The sequence below is a fragment of the Pteronotus mesoamericanus genome, unplaced genomic scaffold (assembly GCF_021234165.1).
Source record: "Pteronotus mesoamericanus isolate MK-2021 breed Mesoamerican mustached bat unplaced genomic scaffold, CSHL_Meso_final contig_2, whole genome shotgun sequence".
NCBI classification, from domain to species: Eukaryota; Metazoa; Chordata; class Mammalia; order Chiroptera; family Mormoopidae; genus Pteronotus; species Pteronotus mesoamericanus.
Window position 1 is genome coordinate 11,357,412 of NW_026555084.1, and position 13,540 is coordinate 11,370,951.

A 13,540-nucleotide genomic window follows, 5' to 3' on the forward strand; every position below is an offset into this window, starting at 1 on the left:
GAGGCTCATGGCCGCTGCCAGTAGGACCCGCATCCCTTCTGTGCCCTCAGAGAGCCTCAGCCGCTGTTGCCCCAGTCCCTCCCTGCTCCCCAGTGGCCCAGCATGCCTCAGTATTCTGCACGAGGCGAAAGTAAAGCGAGTCTCTGTGGCAGCATCTTGCACAGCTTGGGAGGCCAGGCGCTCATTCACACACTCTCACTTCCACCCATGGGGAAAACTGTGGGCTGAGGAGGTCTCTCTTGGCACTGAGTTATGGCACCTTGAGGGAGAGGTGGCAAGGGCAAAGTGAAACTGTTCCTCTTACCCTTTCCAATGTGCCCAATCTTGGATTGTTTTTGCAAAATGCTTATATCACAGGCTTGGGAACAAATGTTTTATAGGCAGCACATCATTCTAGCCTTCACAAAATCATCAAAATTCATTTAAATCCATTTTTCAGCAGAGGAAGCTGCAGCTTAGAATGGTTAAGTGCCTACCCAGGGATGCACTCATGGACATGGAAGAGCTATTAGTTCCATCTTAAGCCAAAGTCCATGCACTTGACCACACATACTAGATTGTAAGAATGGTATTCGTTCATTCGCTCATTCATTCAATAATTATTGACTAGACACATATTATGCTAGGTTCTGTTCTAAAATTGAGGGTGAAAGGTAAATAAGGTTATCTATGCTTATACATTCCCATGGTTAATATAAATGTACTACTTCACATAATCTACATGATTATCCATTATATTATTTAATTATTTTTATCATTTTATTTAATAAGGCATTCGGGCACAGCTTATTTGAAAGACATATTCACAAAAGCTTACAAATTGTTCTTTAATATTAAAGTATTCCATTAAGCTTAATGGTCCTCCAGAGAAAGTGACTTTGAATATACAAAACTCTTTTATCATGTTGATGGAAATAGTTTCAATTTGGGCATTTCCTTGTCTGCAGTGTATTGAATGCTTGCATGATTGGGCTTAACTGCACACACTCAGTGGGTCTATTATGATAGAGCAAACTGTGTGTTTTATCATCCAGTCTCATTACCACTCATCAACTTCTATGTTGTCAGGCTCCAGCAAGGATAGTGTGGCTCAGTGACTCTGGCACATTGACTCAGAAATCAACTTTCCAATCCTTGAAAATTTCAGAAACAAGCCCATTCCTGTTTCAACATAAGGAATTTAAAGTATAGACTAAAATCTCCTATGTATTAAGCTGTCACAATATTGTAAATGTAGTATATAATTACACATTTGATGCTATTAAACACTTGCGGCAATGATAAAAGCAACTTCAATTTCAGCTCTGGATTACAGAGAGAACATGGGAGATATTTTCTTCCATGTGGGTGGCTGAAAAATTTATTTAGTAAAAAAAGGACAAAAAAAAGACAGAGAAAGAACTCATGGACAGGGACAACAGAGTGGTAATTGTAGAAGCCGGGGACGGGTGGGTGGAGTTGGACGGAGGTATGGGGGAACAAATGGTGATGGACAATAAATAAAAAAGATAATCAAACAACTAAGTGAGAAAAATTTTATGTAGAAGAAAGGAAACTAGAAAAAAAGAAATTTGTAAAGCTATTTTTTGAAGACACAGCTTCTTTGAGAATTTTTGTTTCTCTAATAAACAATTTACCATGTAAAAGAAAGATTAATAAATAAACAACATATAAATTAACAGTATAGTTTCTGATAATAAGCACTAAGCAGAAAATTAAAAGGTGAAGGAAGAGAGTGGGAAGGGTGAGACTGGTATTTGGTAAAACAGTCTGAAGCCATGAAAACATCTGCAACAGAGCATTTGAAACAGGCACAAATATCAAATATCTGGGTCACGAGTGAGCCTGATGTGTCTGAGACACAAGACGACCTGTGTGGCTAGAACAAAAAGAGAATTTAAAAATGCAGACACTAGAGTCAAGCCAACAATATGGGGAGTTTGGAGCCTGGCTTCTGTTGTAGACCGGTCTCTAGTCATAGTTTGTCCTTAGGAAACTCACTAACCCTCTCTGGGTTCTGTCCTTATTTGTAAGATGAGAATGTAGGAGGAGGAGGAGCAAGGACCTGAAAGGTCCTTCCTAGCCTTGACATTCCATAGTGGGACGAAAATATGATGGATGACAGGGGAAAAGCAAAAACTGAATAATGAAACTAGCCTCTCACGATGGTCACCTTGAATGTCTCCCTTTTTTTTTTTTTTGCCTATGAGTCAGTGTGAGGGTTTATAAATAAAACTACTCTTTCCAAATATTGCAGGCCCATCTGATAACCATGTTTATTTCATGATTCATTAAACACAAGGAGATAAGCCAAGTGCCCTGATATTTAAATCAAGAAAATCAAAAACATTTTGAAAATCAGTAAAGTGCCCCTCTACTCTGATGAACATTATGTTCTGACGAAGGTCCAGTGTGAGATATTATCGAACACTTCTATTTTACTGAATTTTCCTAGGGAAAAAAATAGCTCCTAGAACCAGCTCTTTTGGAGGTAAGTAGGTCAAAACATCTTTGAACTAAAATGAGTCAAAATAATACATGAAATTTTATAACAAACCTAAATATATTATAATTATCCCTTGTGATATAAAATTTGCCTAGGAGGATACCTTTGCGTGGCAAGTATCTGATAAGTAAAGGCATAGATCATGTCTGAAGTGACACTTGCTATCTAGTATGTCCAAGTTCAAGAAAATCTATGCATTCGTTCCCTGTATATGAGTTTGTTTTTGTTTTGCTTGTTTGTTTCTTTTGTTTTTTAGATTCCATTACAAGAAAAATCATATTGTATTTGCCATTCTCTGTCTGTCTTATTTCACTTAACAACGGTTGTCAGATGAGAAGGCTTGTGGGGATGGGTGAAAAAGGTGAAGGGATTAAGAAGTACAAACTGCCAGTTACAAAACAGTCACAGAGCACAGGGAATATAGTTAATAATGTCTCAATAACTACGTAAGGTGCTAAGTGGGAACTAGACTCATTCGGATAATCATTTCATAAATATCTGTCACTTTGTTGTGCACCTCAAACTAAAATAATAGTGTATGTCAACTGTAATAGAAAATTACTTTTTAGATTCAAAAAAAAACTATTCATTTCCTCAAGAAACTTACAGTCTAGAAAAACCTACAATCAGGAAATAATTACTTAATGAGATATATGAATGAAAAGTGTGAAAAGTGCTACAAACAGTAGTATTGTGGGAGTCCATGCCAGTCTGACAAAAATACTACCCTGTGGAGGAACCTGGGAAGAAGGTAAACTGCCTAAGAACAGTCAGTGGTTGGAAGCAAATCGGAATCCAAGTTTTCTAATTTTGAAGCTATACATCATCTTGCCAAGTAAAATGCTAAGAATAGCTAACATATCCCAGACTCAGTATTAACCTGGAATCTGTTCAGTGACAGAATGCTAACAATACTTGTTTATGTTATTTAAGAAAATGTATTATTTAGTTAAATAACAGAAACACCTCCTCTAAACAATTGGATCCTCTTGCTTATGTCTTTAATAGTGCCTACATAATTAGAAAAAAACCCCACAACTTTTATGTCACATATAGAAGTGATTATATAAATGACATTAAATGAAGATAACTACAAAGGATTTGGACTATTTTTGAAGCATTTTTAAATCAGTCTATTGAAGTTAAAATATATTTACAGATAAGTGTTTATGGTACTACAATAAAAACAGAAAAATCTATTAAGGTGTTGAAGCAAATTGTATTTAATTTATTGGGGTTACACTGGTAAATAAAACTTACAGGTTTCAAATGCACAATTCTGCAATACATCATCTGTATAAAGTATTCTGTGCTCATCACCCAAAGCCTAGTCTCCTTCCATCACCATTTATCCCCCCTTTACCTTCTTTCCATCTGTCTCCACCTTCCTTCCACCCAGCCCCCACAGTAATCACTATACTAGAGTGAGACCACACTATCTCTAGCCATCCACAAATGCCTCAATACCTAGGTCTTTGCCATTCTTCAAGGATTAGGCTCACTGACCCATGGAAGGGAGTGTTCAAAAGACCATTCACGCTGACCATAACACTCCAACAATGTCACAGAACCAACTGTGTGCTTTGCTGTCCAGCATTCTCTCTTCCTCCCTCTCTGTCTTCCAGCCATAGAAAGTCCACTTTGACTCTACTGTATGCCCAACAGATTAGACAAACTACTTTTACCTCAGTTGAAGTTGTTCAAGTCACTCATCTCAGACCTTCAGCATTCTTGTGCATTCTCTAAGCACATCTCACTGACTCAAAACAATTTTTCATCACTTTTTTATGCAAAAGAATCCTCGAGTTGTAAAGAGGGCTTTCCAGGGTCAGGTTTCCCATGCTATCTAAAAGTTTGCTTTATGCTGATATGCTTTTACAAAAGACACATTCATACCTGCTTTTGCTAACCCAAATATACCCAAAGAGGATTTTTGCTTTCCGAACTAAAGGGAAAAGCAAAAACAACATTCCTCGTTTGTTTGGCAGCGACTCATTACAGCCACCAGGCAGTGAAGCACACTGTCCTTTTTCCAGGCAGCCACGTCAACCACAGTAACCGCATCACACAGAGCACCTCGGCTTCGATGTCCAGGCAGGCAAGCACAGACGCTGCCCCTGTCGGTGGCCTGCCTGCCCTGACAGATTCAGAGGATGAAGAGATGTTAACAGAGGACCCCTTTTCCTCTTCCCCACGCCCCAGTTCCCTGTCCCTCCCACTTCCCCAACCTGCAACCTCCAACGTGCAGTGACTCGGCCTTACATACCATCATCACTGCTGTCACCTGTCAGCTTTCCGGGGTGCTGTCTTCCTGATTCCAGGAAGCAAAGTTATGCTGTGCGTAGCTTAATAAAAGCAGGAAAAGAGGTTGAGAGTATACAGAAAAGAGCTTTCAAGTCTGTGCTACAAAGAAAGCACTCCATTTTGGAAGCAATGAGAGTCATCAGAAGTTTTGGAGAGGGGAAGGATCCAGATCTATGTTCTAGAAAGATAACTTGGGGGGTGCGGAGAGTAGGGGAGAGGAGATTAGTGACAGGGAGCTGAAACGAAATGTGATGAAGGGAATCTGGAATTATGAGGTTAAGTTGTGAAATCTCTGGGAAAGGATACAGAAGATGTAAAAGGGAGAATAAACATTTTTTCTTTTGGGATCATTGGGTTCATACAAAGGCGTTCCCTGAGATTAGGAATCCCTGCTTCTGAGGGAGGTGCCCTCCCATTCAAGCAGGCAAGTGGGCGCAGGACTGGGCGCTGGGGAGACCCAGTGGGGAGAAGAGTCAGGCACGGCCGGCCTCCTAGGACACACCACTTTACCACATCAAGTACGAAAGTAAACGCAGTCACACTGACCAAAAACAGAAAGAAAGAAAAAAAACAATAAAACGTGTAACAAATTTAGAATTAGGTTAGACTGGAAGGCCATAACTCGGGGGACTAGAATTAGAAAAGAAAAAGATTTTACTGCTCACTTTATACCCTTCCCTATTGCTTGAAGTTATTAAAGTGAGGAGATATTATTTTTTAACATTTATAAATTCAATAAATATTAAAAAATTACTAAAAATATATTCAAAGTTCAGCACACCCACGCCCCCAAAAAACAAAATTTCAAAAGGATTTAGAATTGAAAGAAAATTCATGTATATTTTAAAGATGTCCTTGAAGATACTTGCTCTCAGTTGTTGCATAAAGCATGCTTAATTTAATTTATTTGTCCTGAACATTACTGGAAAATTTGAAAGAGAGAAAATCCAATTTTTTGGTTATTTTTTCTTTGCTTGTTATTTAATGCGAGACCCTGAAGACATTCACATGTCTTTTCACATGCACTGTTTGCTTTTTTCCCTCTTTTTCTTTAAAAGAATAAATACAAAATACATTTTGCTTTCTATCAATCAAGATTCAATTGATATATAACACTATCCAAATTTGGTACCCTCCTTTGAAAAAGCAACTCAATTTCCGTATGTGCAATTCACTTAAAAAGCTATTGCTACAAAGAACCTTGCCCTGTAACTTCTCTAGTAAATAAAGGGAGCCACCCAGGGAATGGGGTACCAAAAAAAGGGCTCCATGTCTTCTTTTCTCCTAGATTCTCAATAGCAAGGCTCATGACATATTACTGGGAAGAGCGCTATTCACATTGTCTCCTTACGCCTACTTTACAGATATAGCAGTTACTCCTTTATCCAGAGGGGGCTATGTTCCAAGACCTTCCATGGATGCCTGAAATCACAGATAGTATGAACCCTGCATTTTTTTCTAGACATACATAGGTATGATAATGCTTAGTATATAAATTACACACAATAAGAGATTAACAACAGTAACTAAAAGTAAAGAGGACAATTATAGCAACATACTGTAATAAAAGTTATGTGACTATGGTCTCTTTTTCTCAAGTATCTGACTGCAGCAATACGATACATACTGCACGGACACAGGGAACGGGGGGCGGAGGACGGCGCAACATTTCATCGCACTCCTCACAGCGGCATGTCATTTGAAACTTATGAATTGCTTCCTTCTGGAATAGTCTATGCAATATTTTCAGACCACTGTTGACTGCTGGTAAGTGAAACCACAGAAAGTGAAACTGTGGATAAGCAGGAGGGTGGGGGAGGAGCAGGGGCTACTACGGTACAAGATTTCATTCTACCGTCATATAGACCTGACTCTTTTTCCCATGAGTATGCATGCCTTTTATTATTTTTTACTTAACATGTATTTGTTCTAATTACAAAAGTAATGCAAGTTCAAAGTAGGAATATTAGATAATATTTTTAAATTGTTCAGGGAAATTAAAAGTGGTGAGAATGGAAGGACGGGAAAGAGGCAGGGAGGAAGGAAAGACAGAAGGACAGGCAGCGGCTGGCACTGGGAAGCTGCAGCCCCTCGCAGCTGTCACACTCATCTCTTGCTGGAAATAAACCAACTTACAAAATGCCAACCTCAGACGAGATTACATTGAGACCATGATAAAATGAGACAAAGCAAGGCCACCTCAGAGTTTTCCTAAGCGCAGATACAAGATCACTGTGCTCCCTACTCAGTGTCAAACAATCCTCTGAGACGAAATACATGGCTGCTGCTGCTTTACCACTTAGAGCTCTCTCCTCACTCTACTGGGCCCACCCCATAGGTGAGGCAGGTATGTGAAGACGCCCAATCACAGCACTGCCTCCATTCTCTGACAGCAACCCATCTAGAGTGAGTCCCTTGCTTCCTTTGACCCTTTCACAAGTTACCCCACTAAAACCCAACCCCTATTAAAGGTCCTTCTAACACCGTTTCGCCAAGACACCCCATGACTGCCCAGGGTGTCTGTCCTCCTTGGCTGTGACTTGTTCGCCTATTTGTTCTCAATGGTCTTTGGCTGGAGGGCACTGACAGCCCCTGTACTTACCACTGTGACACTCTTTTGCATTTCCTCTCTTTGTACTGACAGGTAACAGCCAATAACAAGGAAGGCTCACAGGATGATTAACTACGCTCCAACCACCATTCTAAGTGCTTTACTTATATTACCTAACTTAATTCTCACCACAACGCTATGAAGAGGGTATTATTTCTATTTTAAAGGTGAGAAACATGTAAAAATAAAGGTATTATATATTTTAAATCAAGTATTCTCAGCCACAGAAATCCTGACACTTTGGGCTAGATGATTTTTTTTGTGGAGAGTTGTCACAGGCGCTGCAGGATGTTTGGCCGTAACCCTGACCGCTGCCCACTGCGTGAGAGAAGCGTGGCCCCCTCCCAGCTGTGAGAACCCAAAGTGTCTGTAGACGTCACAAATGTCCCGGGAGACAAAAATCACTCCAAGCTGAGAACCGCTGCTTTAAATGATTGGGATCAAACTGTATATAATTTCCAGTTTGTTTGTTTGTTTTAATGTGAAATTTTGTTGTGTTTTCCCACTGTTAACATATTGTTTTAAAAACATTTTGAGAGAATAAATGTTAATGGACTATTTCCTTTGTTATTTTTTTTCCCCTTTCTTTTTTTGCTATTGAAAATGACTTCCTTAAAAAAAAAAAAAACAACTTTGCACACAAATTATTTTCTGTTTCTCTGCTTCTTCTCCTTGGACTCAATTATCAGGAAAAGAAATTATTGAACTACAGGGTATCTTAATTGTATTTATTTCTTCAGAGAAAAAGGTATGTTGTTTACTGTCTCTTAATTCACCAATTTGTTCCACTATTATAATTAAACAAGCTATCTGTCCAACTCTCTAAACAACCTAAGTTTCATTACTATTCTTTTGCTGGAGTATATGTTATCTGAATCTTTGCTATATTCAGAGCACCATTTTCAGAAGCAGAAATCCAGCATCCATACTTAAGCAACCTCCAGTGGCAAAAATATATTGTGAACAGAAGGAAATGGTTGGAAGAAGAGGCCGAAGAGGCCTAAGAGGCTGTGGACAACAAACTTACAAAGAGTCTTTCATGCCATATGTACTGGGTTGAACAGAATCCCTCCAAATTCCCATCTACCCAGAACCTCAGAAAGCAAACATATCTGGAACAGGCTCTTTGCAGATGTTATTAGTTAAGATGAAGCACACACTGGATCGGAAGCGGGGGATCATAATCCAATCACTGGTGTCCCTATAAGAACAGAAAAAGTTTGGCCACACAGGAAAATGCCAGTGGAGACAGAGACACTCTCAGGAAGGCCACGTGACAAGGGAGACAGAGACTGGAGCAATGCTCCACAAGCCACGCTGTGCCAAGGGCGGCTGGCAAGCACCAGAGGGTAGGAAAAGGCGAGGCAGGATCCTGCCCTAGAGCCTTCAGAGAGAGCGGAGCCCCGCTGACACCTTGGTTGCTGGCTTCCAGCCTCCAGAGCTGCTGAGAGAATAATTTTTTGTTATTTTAAGCCATCCAGTTTGTGGTACTTGGTTACAGTAGTTTGAGGAAGCTAATACAACAAGATATGTGGGCTTGGCCTTTTAGTCTGTCAATAAAAAGCCATGAAGGAAGTAGAAAGCTGTTAGTAGCCTTCGAAAAGAGGACTCAGAAATCTGAAGGCGAGGCAGGGGAGAAAGGTGTGTTCTATTTATTTCCTAAGAGAAAATAATTGTATGTGTGTTTATAACTCACCAGCATTTTACAGAGGAAAGGGTGTTTTCACACCAATGTAGGTTGGCATTAATCTCAGAATTTAAGTATAATTTTCATAATTTCTTAATGCCCTCATTAGTTTAAGGACTAGAAAAATTCAATCAGGGATCAGCACAACTCCATCCCTGGCTCATTAAACCCTTGCTCATTCCAGCCTATGCACAGCTTGTACCATCCTCCACGCCTTCCTACAGAGAGCCATCGCCATGGACACAGGAAGGGACACATGAAACACACCAGCATTTCACAAGCCCTGTCCCAGAAATCAGACGCACGCTCTTGCATTTTCTCAATATTCTCACTGTACAATTCAGTTAGATTTATTAGAGAATAAATCATGAAATTCGGGAACTAACATATACTCCGGAGACCCCAATTCAATCTGTTCCTTTATCCTAAAGAGATACTCAGACCCAGAATGCAGCAGACTTCTGTCTGGCTACCCAGCTAGTCTGTGGCACAGCTAGTCCTGTTTGAAACCATCCGTCTTACCTCCAATCTTACCATTCTTTACTCCACTACTCAGCTCTGCATTTGCTGGTTTTCTGCCTGCTTCACGTTTTTCATGTTTGGTCTTCCCAACTGAATGCTAAGCTCTTTAAGGTCAAAGACCACTTCCTGAGTACTGTTTCAGGGGCCTTTTCTGGCTGGGCACCCAGCGCCTATCTGTTTAATAGAGGAAGAAGAGAAGAAACAGGCACAAAAAAGGTGATAGTCGATTGTAAGCTGCAAGTAAGAAGTCCCTTCCTCTGTCTTTCCAATAACCTCTAACTACATCAGGCCCCTTCCCCTCAACCCCAGGCTTTCTCCTCTGTCCCCTCTGTCACCAGCCTCCCTCTTGTTTTACCTTTCTTTGTGCATTAGTGATCAGTATTTCCTCCCAGGGTTGCTGTTGCTGGTTATGTTCCTAAGGTTGTTCTGGATCTCTTTAAACTATAATGCTTTCTTTCTATACCAAAAAGAAGACAGGATACCAGAAGGGCAAGGGCAAGAGCTGGAAAGGGCTATGGGATAAAAGTTGAAATATTTATTTTTTTTGGTCTCACCTGAGAACAACGTTCTTAATCTTCCCTGGACTGAGATTTCCCTGAAGTATGATACATCGGGAAACAGTCCCGTCAAGGGCTCTGAGGACCTATATTTAAATTTAAATGAGGTCCTTAATTTCTCTGAGACTGTTTTCACACCCACAGTGAGGGAATTCTAAATTGATTCCATTTACCTTAAAAAGGTTTTTGTGAGGTTCAAATATCACAAAAGTGTTCTATAAACAATAAGATGTTATAAGAAAAAAATCATCTGGTTAGTAATTAAAACAGGTAAATAACTCCCTACTGGGGGCGAAAAAAGCAAAATGCTACAATAAAAGGCACTAAACAAACACTAAGTGCTCCTGATAAAGAAATAGTGCCTGTATTGGTCGAACCTGTTTATCCAATCCCCTTGACTCCGTTTCCGGCTCCTCGGACACTCTAACTGAAAACGCAGTGCCACTGCTCAGGTTGCCCTGCCTGCCACGTTAACACGTCAATCAAGTGACGGTTTTCCCAAGCGCCTTGGAAATGCCCATTCACAGGGAGCTATTACATGAAGTGCATGAAACAAATAATTATGAATGTTCCTGTTCGCCTCTTTCTGGCTCTTTCTGCTGAAGTAAGAAAACAGTTTTCATGGTTCAGAGTCTATTAAGTTTTGATCTTAACTGTTAGTTTGGCCAAACGGTTGAGGCCAGCACTAACGTGTTGTCAAAGCCCAGAAAAGTATTTCAGAGATTTATCTCTAAACCTTTTGATAAGTTACCTTATTAATAAATTTCAACATATATCCCTAATATATGAACTTTTTTGGATAAATTATGCATGCACTATTATATTTACATATGATACAGTTCAGAAAATATACAAAAAGTTAACAGGATGAAATAAAGACATACAAATACAAAGCTCTCCATGTTTTTCTCCAGCACCTGAACGGTCTTCCTGACCTGTGTGCACTATGAGGACCCCGCCCACACTGGACAGTACAGTCCTGTCATATCAAAGAGAAACACGTTCACTGGGGTGAGCACCATCCGCTGGCGCCCTGTCCTGCCCCAAATAATGGCTATGTTTCACGCTGTGCGGTTATGCTAATAGGTCTCATTAAGAAATCGACACACTCCCCACTGTCCACTTTGGTTCACTCCCCGCTGGAGCACAGGGCTATCATATGAGGTCTGCCTTCTTCCGTGGGCATTGTTGGGCAGGAGCTGCCGGCGACTGACTGGTCTTCCCACAAGATGCAGTCAGCGTCACACGTCCTAACTGATGTTTCTTTGGGGGCTGAAAATAGTGCAGGTTGGATAAAAGTACTTACAAGCTTTTGCACCAAAACATCTGCACTAGCTAGGGAAAAGGAAAATAAATGTCCCTACAGTCTGGAATTATAAAGGGACAAAAAATACTCACACACATTAAACAACCTCTAAAGCTATTAGAAAACACTTACCAAATGTAATTTTTTAAACAGAAACATTACTTTGAAGTTTCATTTTACTTGAATAGTATATTCAAGTTCTTTATTAAGCCAGTTTTAGTATTAATACAAAAATATTGTTTTAAGACTGAGGGTTGCCAGAGGGGAGAGGGGATAGGGAGGCTGGTAAAAAAGGTAAAGCGATTAAGAGGTATAAAATTGGAGTTACCAAATAATCACGGGGATGTCAAGTGCAGCACAGGAAATACAGTCAACAGTACTGTAATAACTATGCACGGTGCTGGGTGGGCACTGGAAATATCGGGGGGTCACAATGCAAAGTACATGACTGTCTAACCACTATGCCATATGCCTGAAACTAAAAATAATACTGAATATAAACTGTTAATTGAAATGTAAAATGGTAAAAAGATGATGTTTTAAAGTCATGAACAACACATAAATGAGCATCTTTGGGGAGAAGGCCCTGCTTACCCTGTTACTGAGGGTTCCCCTTATGCTTAGGATTGTACTCATTCAGCAGCGCCATGAGGGCTCAACTCAGGGGCCAGGGGAGGGTTCAGCCACGTCCCTGCCAGCTGCTCACTGTCCACCTCTGGGACCTTCAGAAGTCACTTCACTTCTCTAAACCTCATCTAATAATAGAAACTCATAAAATGTGAACTGGGGAAAATTCATGGGCGCCAACCATACCCTTTCTTCTCGGTCCCACCTCAAAGAGCTCATCTTGTAAATCCAGAGCATGAGAACTCACAGGAGGCCTCGTGACCATCTCACATTTTAAAGGTGAGAAAGCTGATGACCAGAAAGGTTGCCCACTTGCCAAACTCACAGCGCTAGCGCTTTTAAGGCACGAGAAATAATAGTCTTCGATTTGAGAAGAAAGAAACGCTTCACCAAAGAAATGAACTTCCGTTGGAAGTCTCCAAAATATCAAGAATTGAACCTTGTGTCCCAAGTGCAAGTGCACCACCCTTTCCATACTGTATGTCTCCAGTCCTTATGCATACTAGGTGCTTAAAACATGCTTATTAGGATAAACTGAACTATGCTGCCTGAAGGATGACTTTTAGAAGCAACTACAGGCTATATTCTCAATATTGCTTCTTTAAGCTTTACATTTTCTAAGTAATTTCTACTGACTTCAGAGAGGGTTTATATGTATGTGTGGGTATGTTTCAGCACTGCCTCTGACTATGGAGAGTTTGAACCAAACTCCATCTATTGATGTACCCAATGTTGATTATGCAGTTCTCAGAAGTGCTGCTCTCTACGTGAGTTCAGATTTCTTTCTACTTTTAGTCCACTAACATCCTCAAGGCTTCGCATTCAACTTGTGATTGGAATCTGACCCTAACTGCCTCCTCAGCCTCCTCTCACCCGCATCCCTTCTCAGACCCGCTGCCTGCTCCCACGCGACTCTATTCCCCCCGTCAGTGCTCACACGTGCTCAAGTCTTTCCCCACTTAATATCGAGTTAAACCAGGCACAATGTCTTCCATCCTGTGCACTTCCTCCACTGGATCTCATTTCTTTGCTTTAAAAGCTAAACTTCTTAATCGGGTATGCCACACATGGTGTCATACGTTCTTATTTTCTGCTCCTCTCTTTATCTACTACAACCTGGCCTTGGCCTCCAAAGTGCTACAGAATCTACTCTCCTTCAAATGACACATAACGTCTTGGTCGTTAAAGCCAGCTGACATCTCTGAGGCTTTCCCTGTTGATGTGCTTTCCTTCCCTGGCTCCCATGACCTATCTGCCTTGAGCTTCCAACCTCCTTAGACACTCAGTCTTCACGTCCCAATCTTGTCTGTTAAGATGTGATATTGCCGAAGGTTCTGCTCTAGTCCTTCTTTTTTCCACTGTTGTCCCACACATGACTTCAACTATTTTCTACACCATTATCAATGCCAAATGCACCTCT